The sequence below is a fragment of the Gigantopelta aegis genome, chromosome 4 (genome assembly GCF_016097555.1).
Source record: "Gigantopelta aegis isolate Gae_Host chromosome 4, Gae_host_genome, whole genome shotgun sequence".
In the NCBI taxonomy this organism is placed as follows: Eukaryota; Metazoa; Mollusca; class Gastropoda; order Neomphalida; family Peltospiridae; genus Gigantopelta; species Gigantopelta aegis.
In genome coordinates this window covers 81024394-81040771 of record NC_054702.1, presented here as the reverse complement: position 1 = coordinate 81040771, position 16378 = coordinate 81024394, and positions in this window count along the sequence as shown.

Here is a 16378-nt window from a genome sequence, read left to right as displayed (position 1 = left end):
TTAGTCATGAAATGAATCTTGGACCAGAAACAGAAACCACTGTGACCAAATGATGCATTGCTATACACAACTTTCTGCGAACTGTATGCGATGTTCGATATTCACAGGACGTCAGAAGACCAAATAAAAGCAGCTCAGGGGTCGAATTTCTTTTCTCTTTTTTTTTTTGGGGGGGGGGGGGGGGCGGGGGCGGCAAGTTGTGCCTTCGGTTTAATAACAAAACCTAGGACACCAATGCAAGTTGGAGGGGCACGAAAGCAAACCTTTCCTTCAAAAAAGGGGCACGAAGGCAACTTACTTTGTTTCACGTTTCTGAGACAATAATTATTTCACCTTATTGGCTTGGACTTTTTTGATACAGATATATGCCATAATAATGTAGGTTAATGATAAATTGTCCTTAAAGGGACATTCTTGAGTTTCCTGCATTGTAAAATATTTCCGACTAATAAAATATTTCTACGATTAAACTTGCATATTAAATATATTTTCTTGTTTAGAATATCAGTGTTTGTATATTTAATGTGTTTCTTGTCGTCTTAATATTTGTAAGAAGCCCAACCTGGATTTTGTCTTCAAATAATTTCATACGTACGAAAAATAATATTTTAGGAAATAAAATGAAATTTAACCTAGTACAAATATTATGCCAATAAGAAACACGTTTAATATACAGCCACTAATATTGTTTGCAGAAACATATATTTGATATGTAATTACAATCGTTAAAAAGTCTCTGTTAGTCGCTAACATCTTTAAAATTGTAGAAAACTCAGGAATGTATGCCCAATGTACATATCGGCGATGTGGGTTTTTTTCCTCTTTTGGTTCGTATGCGTTAAATATTAATTATGAAAGTAAAACAAAATTACTTTTAAAATGGATGTACAGTGGTGTGCCTACTTCCCCAGCCCCTAAGCATGCACGTGAAGATTTCCAAGATGTCCACTCAAAATGACAAAGTATTTTGTCCATTCTTTTTTTATGCACTCCATAAAGTAAAACACAAAACTGAATATACTGTTGAAATAATTTTGACAAGACCTAGTGAAAATCAGGCACAGTTCCCCGAGTTTGTAAAACAACAAGACAAGGGGGTCGAATCAGTTGCATCGAAAACGTTACAAGCACTCAACAAATCACATTTTCACAAGTCGTGAACCTTTTGCTCACAGGATTGCTGTGAAAGGCAGACCCTGGAAACATTTCGGAGATGATGTGCGAGTTGCATCAAAAATTGGTACTGATATTGGTCATTCTTACCAAACTGAAAAAACAAATGCAGAGAATGTGTTCATTTCATGACTGAAATACCAAGCACGAAAATGGTGAAGCAACCAGCTGCTTTCTTCTCTCTCATGATAGATGAATCCACAGATGTATCGGTCTTGGAGGAAATGATTATGTTCATTAGGATTACATTTAAGGGCGAAGTTGTCACTAACTGAACTTATGTGTAGTCTGTATTGCTGATACCACTGTGCGTGCTGTAACCTCACCGTGGTGCAGGGGTGTAACATTCTCTTTGAGAATGGCCAATACAGCACACATTGAAATTTTGAGTAAAAGTCAGTATCTATCTGTGTTATTTGTATTTTTGCACAGTTCTTTACACTGTTTTTATTTAAATCTTGAATTTTTATATTGATGTTGATCATCACCTTGTTTGTTTGCATTGCCATAGTTTGACACCCAATAGCCGATGTATATTTCGTGCTGGGGTGTCGTTAAACATTCATTCATTCATTATTGCTGATATTGCGTCAGAGATGAGTAGAACTTTTTACCCGGAAATTCACAGAAAACATGCTTAATTTGTTGAAAAAGTTAAAAAATAATCCAAACCATCGGCATATGGCTAAAAAAAAAAAGAAGCTGATGAAGACACGTGCTTCCAAGATGTGAAATTAAATTAACAGGCTCGCAAAACAAGAGAGGCAACTAGTCGTGGTGACATTGGTAAACTCTTGGATGAAATATTAATGCAGTTCAGAACAAGAAGCAGCTTCAATACTAAACATCAAGAAGTGGAAAACAGAAGACGACTCGTGGACCATATTTGCTGATCATGAGATTTCTGTATTAGAAGAACGATTTCACGATGTTGAACTTTCAGGAAAGAAGCCTGATAATGTGTCTTTTGAATGGACGTACCTCAAAGATCAAATAAGGTAACAGAAAATCAACATTTAAAAGCTCACGTGGCCTAAACTGTGGAAATATTTTGGAGACACTTGTGGAAATTTTCTTTCATTTGTTGACATTCCACTTTCCGTCAGATTGTGAACGTGGATTTTTACAGATGAAACGTGTTAAAGAGAGATTCCCGAGTATGCTGCATTGTAAGATGTTTCCAAGTAATAAAATATTTCTACGATTAAACTTACATATTAAATATATTTTTTTGTTTAGAATATCAGTGTCTGTATATTCAATGTGTTGCTGGTCGTCTTAATATTTGTAAGAAGCCCAAACTGGATTTTGTCTTCAAATAATTTCGTACGTACGAAAAAACAATATTTTAGGAAATAAAATGAAATTTAACCTGGTACAAATATTAAAACGATCAGAAACACGTTTAATATACAGCCACTAATATTTTATGCAGATAAATACATTTGATATGTAATTGCAGTCGTCAAAAAGTCTCTTTTAGTCGATAACATCTTAAACATTGCAGCAAACTCGGGAATGTCCCTTTAAGACAGACTGGCGAAATCGTCTTAGTCCCGAGGCCCTTATTGACCAGTTGAGTTTTAAAATAATTTCGTACGTACGAAAAAAGTTTATTTTAGGAAATATAACGAAAGTTAATAATGCCATTAATATTTTGTGAAAATAAATATATTTGATATGCAATTACAATCGTTAAAAAGTCTCTGTTAGTCGATAGCATCTTAAACATTGCAGCAAACACAGGAATGTCCCTTTAAGATTCTGCCCTTCATGTTGCCACATAGAAAACTACTTCCTGAGCAATTACAATTTTGAAATTTCCATTCAAGATTATTATTATTTGACTTTATTTACTTTTATTTGTTTGTTCAGTAATTTCAGTGTAAATAGATATATGATTCCATCTGCCAAACAAATAGGAGCATCCCTTAGTTGGGATGGTGATACGAAAGTGTGTCTTTTTATCAACTGCCAATAAAGATGTTATATTTTGTTGGGTACCCAGCCATGTTGGCATTAAGGGGTAACGAAAAGGCAGATGTTGCTGCTAAGTCTGCTTTGAACTTGCCCCGTGTCCCCTACAGTGATTTTAAATTTCATATTAACCAATATATCTTTTCGACTTGGCAAGATGACTGGGATGGTGCGGTTGCGAATAAGGTTCATTCTGTCAAGGCAGTCCTAGGAGAGTGGCAGTTATCCTACAGGCGGTGCGGGAAGGATGAAGTAGTCTTATGCCGTGCCGGCCATACATATCTGATGCATTCATTTATTTTAAAGAAGGACCCTCCTCAGTGTGAATCGTTTAAACTACATCCAGAACTAATTGTAAATTTTTAAAGGGACATTCCAGAGTTTGCTGCATTTTTGAAGATGTTATCGACTAACATTGACATTTTAACGATTGTAATTACATATCAAAAATATTTTTCTGCATAATATATTAGTGGCTGTATATTAAACCTGTTTCTGATCGTTCTAATATTTGTACTAGGTTAAATTTCATTTTATTTCCTTCTTACAAATATTAAGACGACCAGAAACACATTAAATATACAGACAGTGACATTCTAAACAAGAAAATATATTTAATATGTATATTTAATCGTAGAAATATTTTATTAGTTGGAAACATCTTACAATGTAGCAAACTCAGGAATGTCCCTTTAAGAACACTTTGAATTCTATACAAAGTTTTAAAATATACTTACCTTGATTTTATGTATTATATTATACTTTTCGCTCCACAGCTCTTTACACTGTGGTTTTACATGATATTTCCATATACTTACCATTTGTGACACCCAGTAGCCAAAATGTATTTTTGTGCTGGAGTATCGTTAAACAAACATTCATTCATTCTATCTGCCAAACAATTTACAGTATATTAATAATAGTGTAGCGTCTGAGATATATATCTGCGGTGTGGGACGACGCTATAGACGGTCGATGCTCCCCAGCGTAGTCGAATCGTCAGCAGACGGATATTTCGCAACCGACGTATAATTGTGACCACACGAAGAGGAAAACACGTGACGTCCCCCGCTTCAAGTATGCGACGATAGACTTTCCAAACGTCAAAAACAATCATTACACTATCCCCTTTTTTATAGCAAATCGATTACACTGAGAAAACACTTAAAATGAATACAAAATAAACACTTTAAAATCCTAATTAAAACTAATCTGAATAAACTGAATTAAAACTATCAATAGTTCTAGAAAAGTCACTAGCTCCCAGAATCAGTTTCACAAGTTCAGTTTATCTGCAGGTTTTGTTTTTCGGCCTCTTCTAGTGTAGGTATATGGAGCACGATCAAAGTCAATGTTTTGAGGAAGGTCATTTAGTGTTTGATGGCGCAGGACATGTGATGGATGTATCGTGCCGCTGTGGCTTCGAAGCATCACCACATGCCTGGAAAATCTGATCCCCGTCTTCAGTCTCGTCCCGATGTGGCTCCACAGATTCCGAGGTATCCATTTTTTCCCGAGCATCAGCAACAACCGCGTCACATGGAGTGGTTTCCAGGTCTTTACGTTTCTTTGAAACCCAGTAGGGCACATCCTGCAGCAGACATGGTTTTAGGCGATCATGGTGTAGAACCTTTGAAACCTTGTGATTGTGGACTTCATACAGGACAGGGCCCAATCGTTTCATCACCACGTAAGGGCCTTTCCAGCTCGGTTGTAATTTAGGGGATTTGCCTTTTGTTCTAGTGGAATCCCTGACGAATACCAAATCTCCTTCTGAAAAGCTTTTTTCATTTAAGCGGAGGTCATAAAGACGCTTCTGTCTACATTGTGCCATTTTTAATGCCTGCCTTGCGAAATGGTGATCTTTCTACATGGCTTCTTCCAAGTGTTCAAGATAAGATTGTTGATCTTCACTCTGTTTGTTGGCCTTAACTACCCCATATACTATCGCTTCTGTGCGGTAAACTTCCCTACCAAACATCAATCTGTTGGGAGTGACGCCAGTTGTCGAATGAGGGGTACTTCTGTATGCAGATGTCAAATATGGTAGGTGACAATCCCAGTCTTTTTGGCCTTGATCACAATAACGACGGATCATTTGCAGTAACGTTCTATTAAATCTTTCCACCAGCCCATTTGAGGAAGGGTGATATGGCGTTGTCCTAGTTTTGGCAATGTCGAGAAGTTTACACACACTTTTGAAAAGTTCACTTTCAAAGTTTCTACCATGGTCAGTGTGTAACTCCAAGGGTGTCACAAACCGTGTCACAAACTCTTCAACAAACGTTTTTGCTGTGATTTCTGCATCTTGAGAAGGAATCCCATATGCCTCAGTCCATTTGGTGAATTGGTCGACAATGACCAAAACATACTTATTTCCCTTGAATGATGTAGGAAATGGACCAAGAATATCCAACTGTACCCTGTCCATTGGTGATCCACACTGATAGTCTTGCAGTGCCGCCTTTGGCTTCTGATGAGCATCCTTCCGAGTCTGACACAAATTGCAGTTGGCCACAAACTTTGCAACATCCCTTGACAGTCCCAACCAGTAGTAGAGTTGTTTTCATGCCATCAGGAACAAGGAGCAGTCTTCTAACATCCCCACTCGTGCCTTCCCAACGATAATACAGAACACCATCAAGCATCTCAATTTGATTGAAACAAAGCCAATAGTGTCGAATTACTGGACTCTAACATAATGTCTTCCTTGCAGGGTGGTTGTCCAGTTTCCTTCCACTCATGAAGAATCTTGAGATGTGCATCTTCAAGTTGGGATGTTTTTAGCTCGGCGCTGGAATACCCACCTATCCAGGATGATGTGTCTGATGAAGGATTCTGATCAGCAAAGGTCAATGTTCTCAAAGTAACCAGAGGAAGAATATCATCAACATCACTTTCAAAACTAGCCCAAGATTCTGTTACTTTTGAGCAGTAATCACATCCCCTGCAAGGTAAGGTTTCTGGATGGCCTGCCATGTAGCAATCACAATGCTCCACGCATGGGATCCTAGAGAGAGCATCTGCATTGCCACGTCTGATGCCACTTCGATGTTCAATAACAAAGCTGTACTGTCCGAGCTCTTCCAGCCATCTGGCTAGTTGACCTTGGGGCGACTTGAACCTAAAGAGCCATGCCAGGCTGCTGTGATCAGTTCGAATTACAAAACCTCTTCCCAGTAAGTAATGTTTATAGTAATTTGTGAAGTACACAACAGCCAACAATTCTCGCCTCGTGACACTACCGTTCTTGAGCTTTATTAAGACGCTTGCTTCCATATGCCAGGACCTTCTCTTGGCCATCTTGTACCTGTGACAAGACGGCCCCAATACCAAAGTTGGATTCATCAGTGTCTAAAATGAACTGTCCTTCACTTGAAGGATATGCAAGGATAGGACATGAAACCAGAGCTTCTTGTAGTTTTCAAATGCTGCTGTCTGATCCATTGTCCATTTGAATTTGGCATAATTTTTTGTTAAATCATAAAGTGGCTTGGTTATGTTAGCATAGCTGGGTACAAACTGCCGATAGTAGTTTGACAAACCTAGAAATGTTTGCAGTTCCTTTTTGTTTTCAGGAATCTTCCAGTTCTTTATAAGCTGCACCAGTTAAGGGTTGGTCTCAATACCCTGTCCACTAACCACATGTCCCAAGAACAGTACTCTTTCTTGAAATAGGCGACACTTGCTTGGCTTCAATTTCAATGAATTATCTCGGAACCTTTGTAACACCATTCGAAGCCTTCCAAGGTGCTCATCAAAACTTTGACCAGTTAAGATGACTTCATCTAAGTAGATCAGAACTTGTTCCCACTGTAAACCTCTCAATACAAACTCCATAGCCCTTTGGAATGTTCCTGGTGCCCCACATAGCCCAAAGGGCATCCTAGTGAATTCGAAGAGTCCATATCGTGTAATGAATGCTGTTTTGGCTCTATCTTCATTTGAGACTTCAATCTGATGGTACCCGCTCTGTAGATCAAGTGTGGAGAATAAACTCGCAGAACTTAGTGCATCAAGACACTCTTCTATTTTTGGTAGTGGAAAAGCATCTTTTTGTGTGAGATCATTGAGTTTCCGGTAATCGATGCACCAACGGACGCCACCATCTTTTTTTCTTACGAGCACCACTGGACTTGCCCATGGTGAGGAGGAAGGAATGACAACTCCATTGTTGAGAAGTTTTTGGAGTTGAGCCTCTTCTTCCTTCTAAAACCCAAGTGGTGTTCTATGGACAGGCTGTCGCACAGGCTGTGCATCGCCGGTTGGTATTGCATGTTTCACCCCTTTGAAACAACCAAGATCTTCGTCATTTTCAGCAAAAACACCTTGAAACTCCAGTAACGTTTCAGCAAGCTGTGTTTTTTCTGAAAGGGGGTAGATGTGTAGAGGCAGTGTGCAATAGTTCTTCAAGATGATCAGGGTCGTTGGTTACAACAGAGTCAATGTCAATACTTCTGATTTGTTTGAAATTATCTTCGCACTCACAGATTTTGTTGCCAACTTCTGCATCTACTAATTTGCCTAAATGAGTGCCCTTTTTCAGTACAATGGGTATTGTATTGGGGTTCAGGACTTTCACTGGAACTGTGTCTGTGATCGTTACAAGTGCTGCACCTAGAAATATTCCCTCTTTCACAGAGGCTGGTTCAAACATTGCTATTTGACTTGGCAAATTTTGTGCGACCAATTATAACCTGCTCTGACCTTGGCGGGCAGGTTATTTCCTCTCCCAAATTAACCGTTACTGGTTTGTGTTCTCCAGTCCCAATCCCAGTAACTGTGACTCCATTGATGATTATATCACCCTGTTTTGCAATAATGGTTGCATCCACAGCTTTCAAAAAATCCATCCCAATCAAAACCGAGTCACGAATGGGCACAACATAAACTGGCCACTTCCAAGAATGGTCAGCCATCGAGAGTGTCACAGTGACTCCTCCCATGGCCTCCATTTCAGCCCCATTTTCAGCATTGCAGAGTGTGACAGTCTTATTGCCCTTTTCTAGTCCTATCATATCTGCTATTTCTGTAGACAGTATAGTGGCATCAGCCCCTGTATCAATAAGAGCCTCTGTCTTTAAGTTATCCACGACTACTTCTACTATGATACTGGTTTTGGCACGACTGAGCCGACTTAATGTGATTTTAGGTTTCCCTCGGTCAATTTTTACCACTCTGGACGGACTTGGTGATCTGCTCTGTGACGGGCTCCTGTTTCCTGACCGAGGGCAATCCCTCTTAAAATGGCCTTTCTGACCACAACCAAAACGGTTTTAGTAGTCGTGACCGTGATGGCATGAACGTCGTTGACCAACTGCGATTACCTGAGGTGTCTTGGTGGCCTGCTTCACTAGACATACCAGCTTTTGGTGTGTTCACATTAAAATCTTTGGACCGTGTGCCAGACGAATGGAAGTTGGAAATCACAGACAATTTGGAGTCAAACTGAGGTGGTGGTTTCCGGATTTGAGGTGTACTATTCTGGAATTTTGAACATTTCAATTCTGCCATCTCTTGCTTAAGAAAATCTAAATCCTGTATTTTTTCAGAAATGAAGTCCACCGAATTGATCAAGTGATCTTTCCATTCAAAGAATGTCTGTTCTAGGCGATATGCTCTTTCTTCTGTATCTATACGTAGCTTCTCTCTTTCTGCCCTTGACTCTTTGCACAAATTTTTAAGCTCATTAATAAGATCTTCCAGCTGTACTGTACTAGTATTTGACTCCAAGTGTGGTGCCGCTGTGGCCCCATCCACTTCGGGTATTTCCTTATGGTTTTGAGGATTACTCATTACGAAAATTAGCTTAGAATCCAGCTGTTAATATTTCTTGTGGGTCAGCTATGGGTGTGAACTCTGGTAGAAAACACTCATTCACAACATCCAATTCTTTTTGGCCGATATAGTTGTGGGATGAATGCCGTCTGAAAGGAGTTTGGACAAATTGTTTTGGGGAGCACGTCCTTTTCTGCTTTTTAACAAGTCTAAATGTACTTTTATTGTGTTTCTTCCCAATTGGGTGTTTAGTTTCTCAATCTCTGCATTCAGCAGATTGGTTTGTCTCAGTGCTTCTGTATCCGAGTGCTTCCAACGTGAGCACTCTTGGCCTGTCTTTGTTTTGTTCCAGATGGACACGGACTGAGGTGGAGATGTAATAAACTTTACAGTGCAGTTGTGCTTAAATATGATGTCTCGTGCTCTCTCAAGCTGTCTTACTATACTGAATACGACAGAGTTATCCCGACAAGAAATATCAATGAGCTTGGTACCTTTAACTCTAAGTTATGTCACAGGTTCCCACCCAGATATAGACAACTGTTGGTTTTTTATACTGGGCAATTAATATTGGTAACTGTTCCTGCAACAAACTGACAAGATGTTCGGAACCTTGTCCACTTTCACACAGGAAGTGGAGTGGAACTTTATTTTGTACTTGAAAATGTTGTTCAAGATAACGTGCTTTACTATCAGATAAGAGGATGGCAAACCGATCAGATGGTTTGTCCGGTACCACCAACGTTCTCTTATTCACGAAAGTAATCAAGTCCGCAACTCATATAGTGTGTGGGTCAGTTCAGAAAATATTTATTTAATTTTTTTTTTTTTTTTTTTTTTTTTTTTTTTAAACTAATAGTAGTTCAATAACACATATTTTTGATTCACAGACAATTATTTGGAAATCAGACAACAGTTCTACCAAATTTAAAATTTTCCGGTACAAACAACTATTTCGAACAGCCCTCGCAAGTCTACCCTACGTTCTCCTGACGTTGCTAAGCGGCAATATCAAATGAACTGTTAGACAAGGAACGTCGAAACCACTTGGAGTAAAAACTTCAAGTATTGAATTACTTGTACCGTAAAATAATATTTAATAAAACATAATAAGAAAATATGTTTGAAGCATGTAGAAAGGAACGATCTCACCGGTAACGTATTCTGAAAAAGCAGCCGACAGGGTCTGCGTTTCACTTTCAGCGTTATGTTGTTTACAAATACAATGTCACTTAGCTTCAAACTTATAGTAAATTAGACACTTCTGACACCAGTGTAGCGTCTGAGATATATATCTACGGCGTGGTACGACGCTACAGATGGCCAGGCGCGGATAATTTTTTTTATTATTTCAGGCCACTTAAATTTCAAAATTTCGCGGGGGAGCATGCCCTCGGGGCCCCCCTATTTAAAAAATCCTGGATCCGCGCCTGACGGCCGATGCTCCCCGGCGTATTCGAATCGTCAGCAGACGGATATTTCGCAACCGACGTAAAATGGTGACCACACGAAGAGGAAAACACGTGACGTCCCCCGCTTCCAGTATGCGACGATAGACTTTCCAAACGTCAAAAACAATCATTACAATAGTATTAAATTGTATTATACACATATTTATAACATACTGTCAAGTCTGTGTAGTCCAGAAACCAAACACCACAACAAATACCATGCATTAATAAAGTTTGCAAGTTTTACTAATCCTATTCCAGATCATTTCAACATTTACTACATATACATGTAGAGTAACAACTGAGTTTCACAAATAATTATATTTAACAAAACTGATAACATGCTTAGCAAATGTCATAAATCCACATTTCTGAAATTTGTTTTTTTAAATATACAGTATTGGTATAACAATCTGAATAGTAAACTTTGACCAAGATAAATTGTATTTCTTTGAATTATTTTTAATGATATAAATTGCAAATATCATTCAAATCACAGTACACAATTATTTATTGTATGAAGACAAGTAAATAAGTTAAATTTAGTTTGTTTTGTTTAACGACACCACTAGAACAAATTGATTTATTATGGGCCATTGGATTTCAAATACTTGTTAAAGGGACATTCCTGAGTTTGCTTCAATGTTTAAGATGTTATCGACTAACAGAGACTTTTTAACGATTGTAATTACATATCAAATATATTTTTCTGCATAAAATATTAGCGGCTGTATATTAAACGTGTTTCTGATCGTTCTAATATTTGTACTAGGTTAAATTTCATTTTATTTCCTAAAATATTATTTTTTCGTACGTACGAAATTATTTGAAGACAAAGCCCAATTTGGGCTTCTTACAAATATTAAGACGAGTACAAACACATTGAATATACAGACACTGATATTCTGAACAAGAAAATATATGTAATATGTAAGTTTAATCGTAGAAGTATTTTATTAGTCGTAAACATCTTACAATGCAGCAAACTCAGGAATGTCAATTTTAAAGGGACATTCCTGAGTTTGCTGCAATTTTTAAGATGTTATCGACTAACAGAGACTTTTTGACGATTGTAATTACATATCAAATATATTTTTCTGCATAATATATTAGTGACTGTATATTAAATGTGTTTCTGACCGTTCTAATATTTGTATTAGGTAAAATTTCATTGTATTTCCTAAAATGTATTTTTTCGTACGTACGAAATTATTTGAAGACAAAATCCAGTTTGGGCTTCTTACAAATATTAAAACGACGATAAACACATTGAATCTACACACTGATATTCAAAACAAGAAAATATATTTAATATATAAGTTTAATCGTAGAAATATTTTATTAGTCGGAAACATCTTACAATGCAGCAAACTCAGGAATGTCCCTTTAAGTGTGACATATTTTTACATTAGCAGCCAGGGATCTTTTATATGTACCATCCCACAGACAGGACAGCCCATATCACGGTCTTTGATAGATGGCTTTTTTTTTTTTTTTTTTACAATAAAGGGACCAAATCATAATTCATTATGTTATGCTATCCTACAATGACATATTATGGCCCAACACATCACTGTTTGGTTTGTGTTGACGCATATGGGTCACACCTAACTGTGTGGAGTATTTTAGGTCTCTCATTTCAATAACAATTGCACACCGAGTCAATAAGTGGGTCAAATTAGGGTACTTTTTGTCGTTATAGATTTTCATTTTAATTTTCACTGAAATCATCCTTTTGTTGTAAAAATGTATTGAATACATTTTGTGTTAAAATGACCATTCAATTTTCTTTAAAATTAGTTATTTTATAAAAATTGTTCATCAGGTTCAAAAGTTATTGCAGTTTATGTAAATGTACTAGTTCGTTATATATGTTTTTTTTCTAAATTAAGTGAAATTAAATTATGTTGCATGGAATTTTATCACAAATAATTAGCATTTATGATTTAGGAATAAAAAGTGCAATATTTTTTAATGTTACAAAAATCTTATATTTTAGTTTTACAACTATTTACACCATTAATTTGTTGGAATACATTAAAAGAAGTAAATAGTTTAGTTTGGGGTTGTTGTTTTGGGGGGGGGGGGGTTGAGGGGGAAGAAAGAAATGTTTTATTTAACGACGCACTCAACGCATTGTATTTACGGTTATATGGCGTCAGGGTTTTTATTGGGGGTGTAGATTGTTATATTTTGTCATGGTGTTGCAGTACCAGTGTAGTGTCCATAACCACCTTTTGTTGTCAGATAAACTTTAGGGAACACCAACATTGACACAGGGCAGTTAAAAGCAGACCTGGCAGCAACACCTGCCTTTTCGTTACCCTTAATGCCAACATGACTGAGTACCCAACAAAATATAACATCTTTATTGGCAGTTGATAAAAAGACACATTTTCGTATCACCATCCCAACCAAGAGATGCTCCAATTTCATGTACTGTAAAGTTTGGAGACACGAAAGTGAGTCTGTAAAAATAATATATTTGGATACATGAATCCTTAATCTGTTCCAGGGCGTTAATAATTGCCCAGGTTTCAGCAGTAAATACTGATGCCGAATCGGGCAATCTCATGGAACTTATTGTGTCTGATGGAAAAACTGTAGCAGAAGCCAACGAATTCCCATCCCGCGATCCGTCCGTGTAAACAAGAATGTAATCACAGTATATATCTCTCTTGGATTTCCATGAAATGTTATTTATAAATAACTGCATCTGTGCGATCTTTCAATAGTGTCATAAACAACACAGCTTGTATTGAATTAAAAGTTATACTTACATTTGTGGTACAATATAAACTAGTTTCGGATATATCATAACGCAGCATATGATGCTAAATTAGCATTTAAATATATTCAGTTTTTTCCTTAAATAGAAATACAACAATAATAATTATGAGCCTGGCTTTATGAAATACGAGTTGCTTTACAAAGATCTGTTTCACCTCAGTTTGCAATGTTGAATGGCATTCAGAAGTTTTTTGTTGTGTGGTTTTGTTGTTGTTGGGTGGGGGTACTGTTTTGGGGTAGTTAGGTTTGTTTTGGGTTTTTTAAAGAAGAAAAACAACATGTTATTGCATAATATAAGACAAACAGAACGTGAGTTACTATTACTATTATTTCCATGGTCGTTAGCATTCAGTATGCAACACTTCTCCTTTTTTGGACCAGTATTAGGCGAGTAAGGACAAATGCATGCTTGTCATGGAAATAACTTGGTCACTGAAACTGCACTCAACGGTTCATTGTACCTTGAAAGAGTTAATGCAATAAAATGTTATAAACTTTATGAAATAATCATTTCTTTAGAGATATGTTCTCCATCCCTCTTTGCAATGTTGAATGTCATTCAAAATCTTCTCCTTTTTTTGTTTACTTTTTTTGGTTTTGTTTTTTGTTTTGTTTTAAAGAAAAAAGTGTTTTTATTGCTTATATGTAATTTTGTAAAATAGAACACTAACAAAACATAAGTTACAACATTTAGTATTAAATAGCAAGGAGGTGCTTTAGAAATATATCTTGTTGGGGGTGGTGGGGGGGGGGGTTCATCCCTGCTTGTAGTGCTGAACATCATTCAAAAGTGTGTGTGGGGGGTTATGTTGTACTTTTTTTTTTTATTATTATTTATTTCAATATAACCTTTTAATAAAATTCCACCTTATTTACATCGCCGTAAGCATTCATATGCAACACTTGGACCAGTATAAAGTAAGGACATCTGCATGCTTGTGATGGAGAGAACTGCAACATGCTCGCTGCAATGGTATTCAACAGGTCAATGTAGCTATAAACATTTTCATTATTAAAAAATGCCTTATACATTGGTGTAACATACATTTAACATTTGTTTTATTTCTGCTCTTATATCGTACAAAGGTTAAAGCACGCTTATTTGGTCATAAACTTTCGCTATCTAGTTACTTATGCTCTCTTTCCAGGACGGACGTAAATTATTAGCGACACGAATCATTTCATTGCACTATCCTTATACCTTCCTACTGACGTACATTGGAACTTTCATTGGGTTGTTTAACGACATCAAAGATAAAGCATATTGATTTAATAATCATCCGACCGGATGATCGTTTATATGTACCATCCCACAGACAGGATATCACATACCATGGTCTTTTTGTATACCCGCCAATGGGGATCGATCCTAGACTGACCGCGCATTTCCAAAAAACACGTTTTTAGGTCTTAATTAATGAATAAAAATAACATATAGTCTTGAAAAATATTACGTAAATCGAGCACAGTACCCTCTTCCTCTACCCCTAGAGCGTTGCGTAATTAGTAACACCCCCTTACATGTAACGCGTTTCCCAACATCTGGTCACTGTCAAAATTTCAAGGCAAATCCCCCCACTCGCCGACCCCTGGAAAGGCGTTGTACCATACCTCTATGGATATAAATATGTTTTGGAGATATGAGACGACCCCTCAATCAAGACCGTTAAATTTGTTCAAAAATTGCTAAATCTCACGTGATCTCTTGTTGGGGAATTCTATACTTGTGATAAGCCAATGAAAACCGAGATCGGTACGAGCCCGTCAAAAGTGTCCCACTTTCAAAATACTGGCTTTGTTTTTGACCTGGATAAGCCAGCGTAATAAAACCAATGCGGAGTGCGTCAAACGTAATTCCGTGATTACATTCCTATGTATACAGACGGATCACGGGATGGGAATTCTGTGGCTTGTGCTACAGTTTTTCCATCAGACACAATACTTTCCATGCGACTGCCTGACTTAGCATCGATTTTTAGTGCTGAAGTTTGGACAGTCATTAAAGCCTTGGAAGAACTGAAGAATTCTAGTGCATCCAAATTTATTATTTTTACTGATTCACTTTCGTGTCTCCAAGCTTTACGTAATATGAAGCTGGACCATTAGCGATTGTAAGTACATATCAAATATATTTTTCTGCATAACTTATTAGTGGTTGTATATTAAACGTTTTTCTGACCGTTCTAATATTTGTACTAGGTTAAATTTTATTTTATTTCCTAAAATGTATTTGTTTCGTACATACGAAATTATTTGAAGACAAAATCCGATTTGGGCTTCTTACAAACACATTGAATCTACAGACACTGATATTCTGAACAAGAAAATATATTTAATACGTAAGTTTAATCGTAGAGATATTTTATTAGTCGGAAACATTTTACAATGCAGCAAACTCGGGAATGTCCCTTTAATAGCGTTCAATCATATTATGAAAGCAACTACTTTGTTTCACCTAAGATTTGACAGTACCGCACATCCGATGTTTCTAAAGGACACTCCATATCAGTGTCAAGAGCACTGTCCGTGTACTCTGACTGTGCGACACATTTTGGTGGAGTGCAATCATCTGAAGCAATCGAGAAAAGATATAGTCGGTAGGAGAAATGGGATGGAATCATTTGCATTACATCCTGAACTTGTTTTTGAAATTCCTCACAGATTCTGATTTTTATTCTAAATTTTAATTTTACCTACCTGTGATATTTGTAGTTTTTTGTCACAGCTCTACCGTTTTTCACTGAACTTTGCAATTACCTTAGTTTGACACCCAATACCCGATGTCTTTTTCGTGCTGAGGTGGCGTTAAATACTCATTCATTCATTCGCACATTCGATGTATACAAATACAATTACCGCACAGTGATCATTGCAGTTATAAACTATACGTGATTTAAAGACAATTATTGTACATGTAGAGACCCTAAGACGTTTGCCAACTTTTATGTTTTATTACTATTTAGTATCCATTTCTTGTTTACATACACATGACAACAAACCCAGCAGTTTGATTTAAGATTTTGTCTCTTTCTGTCCGTACGTCTATCCCATATATAGTTTTCCGGATTTTTAGGATATTGAGCTGAAACTTTCTGTACAGCTTTATCACATATTAAGTTCGAAATTCATAGGGATATGTCAATTTTCGAGAGTTATGGCCATTGAACTTTGGACAAAAGTAAATGTATTGGGCTCAGTAAGGAACATGT